This window comes from Mandrillus leucophaeus, unplaced genomic scaffold, assembly GCF_000951045.1.
Source record: "Mandrillus leucophaeus isolate KB7577 unplaced genomic scaffold, Mleu.le_1.0 Scaffold255, whole genome shotgun sequence".
NCBI classification, from domain to species: Eukaryota; Metazoa; Chordata; class Mammalia; order Primates; family Cercopithecidae; genus Mandrillus; species Mandrillus leucophaeus.
In genome coordinates, this window is record NW_012102643.1 from 2,355,962 (window position 1) to 2,358,476 (window position 2,515).

The window sequence follows — 2,515 nt, forward strand, 5'->3', positions numbered from 1 at the left end:
ATTCTCCTGCCTCAGCCTCCTCAGTAGCTGGGACTACAAGCATGCGCCACCATGCCTGGCTAATTTTTGTATTTTTAGTAGAGATGGGGTTTCACCATATTGGCCAGGCTAGTCTCGAACACCTGGCCTCAAGTGATCCGCCCGCCTCTGCCTCCCAAAGTGCTAGGATTACAGGCATGAGCCACTGTGCTTGGCCAGTTTGCACAATTTCAAACCTCGAATTACTCTTCATTCGGCTTATGGGCAAGATATTGGGACAAAAAAGACATACTTCATTTATTAATTCAACACTCAATCATTCACCAACCATTGGTTAAAAAATAACTTGTCCTTTGGTATATGCCTTACATGTCTGGGCACAAAGCTGGTCTTCATGAAACCATGGGTTGTTAAAGCAGCAGGGCCCCTCAGAAATCTGGCCTATCGCCTCCGTTTTACAGATAGGTAGCCTGAGGCTTAGTGAGGGGAAAGGCTTATGCTAGGTCATACAAACAGTCAGAACTAGCAGATCTCAAGGTTGCGCATTCTCCACTATTATTATTTCTTCTTCTTTTTGCTTCCTTCTTCCTCCTTCTGCTTCTTTCTTCTTCCTTTTTATTTTTATGTATTTATTTATTTTTTTGAGACAGAGTCTCACTCTGTCACCCAGGCTGGAGTCCAGTGGCACACTCTTGGCTCACTACAACTTCCATCTCCTGGGTTCAAGCGATTTCCCTGCCTTAGCCTCCTGAGTAGCTGGAATTACAGGTGTGTGCCACCACACCCAGCTAATTTTTGTATATTTAGTAGAGATGGGGTTTTACCATGTTGGCCAGGCTAGTCTCGAACTCCTGACCTCAAATGATCCACCTGCCTCAGCCTCCCAAAGTGCTGGGATTACAGACGTGAGCCACCGCACCTGGCCTCTTTCAGAGACAGAGTCTTACTCTGTTGTGAGGCTGGAGTACAGTGGTGCGATCATAGCTCACTGCAGCCTCAAACTCCTGGGCTCAAGTGATTCTCCCACCTCAGCCTCCCAAGTATCTGGGACTACAGATATGTGCCACCATGCCTGGCTAATATTTTATTTTTTGTAAAGGTGGGGGTTGCATGTTGCCAAGGCTGATCTTGAACTCCTGGCCTGAAGAGATCCTCCTACCTCTGCCTCCCAAAGTGCTGGGATTACAAGCATGAGCCACCATCCACTATTCTTTGTTTTATTTTAATTTTTTTATTGGAAACAGGCTGGTATGTTGCCATGTTGCCCAGGCTGGTATCGAACTCCTGGGCTCAAGAGATCCACCTGCCTCAGCCTCCCAAAGTGCTAGGATTAAAAGTGTGAGCCACTGTCCCCATTTTTAAACTCTGTATGGATCTCTCCTTACAGCCTCCCTGAGAAATGGTCATCTATCTCCTGCTTGGGTATACTCAGTGACAGGGAGCTCATTACCTCCTGAGGCTGCCTGTTCCCATTATTGTTCAACTATGACTATTAGGAAGTTCCCCCTTATATTGAACTAAATACCATCCAGTTCAGTTATTCTTATGTAGAATATAATATCTGTTGAACTCGTGCTACGTGGCAAGTGCTAAGCACTGGGAAATGTGATGATCTGTAGAACATAGAATGGGTTGTGATCATAAGGCGTGCTCAGTGCTGTGATTGAGGAAATTACTGGAGATCACCTTGGACTCCCTGGCCTGGACATAGCGGGAGGAAGCATCCCCAAGGAAGTGATGTTAGAGCTGAGAAAGATGATAGGGGAAGTAGACAGATGAAGAGAGGAAAGATGGGAGTTTCTGGCAGAAAAAAAACAGCATGTGCGAAGGCCTGAAGGTTCATAAAAGGTGATGTTTAGAGCAGTCTTTTTTTTTTTTTTTTTTTGAGATGCAGTCTCCCTCTGTCACCCAGGCTGGAGTGCAGTGGCATGACTGCAGTGGCTCACTGCAACCTTCACCTGCTGAGTTCAAGTGATTCTTCTGCCTCAGCCTCCTGAGTAGCTGGGACTACAGGTGCCCACCACCACGCCTGGCAGCAATTTTTTGTATTTTTAGTACAGACAGGGTTTCACCATGCTGGCCAGGATGGTCTCAAACTCCTGACCTCGTGATCCGCCAGCCTCGACCTCCCAAAATGCTGGGATTACAGGCATGAGCCACCGCGCCCAGCCTAGAGCAGTATTTTAAAGTCTGATCAGAGCAGACAGCAACACGATGTGGAGGGGAGGAGGAAGGAGATTAGAAGTGCCAGTGGGACCCTGCTTGGCCACATAAGCAATTTGGGACTTATCTATTCCCCTGAATAAACAAGAGAACAAAGGCCGGGCTCGGTGACTCACACCTGTAATCCCAGCACTTTAGGAGGCTGAGGTCAGGAGTCCGAGACCAGTCTGGCCAACATGATGAAACCTTTTTTTTTTTTTTTTCTTTTGAGACGGAGTCTTGCTCTGTTGCCCAGGCTGGTGTGCAGTGGCTCAATCTCGGCTCACTGCAAGTTCCGCCTCCCGGGTTCACGCCATTCTCCTGCCTCAGCCTC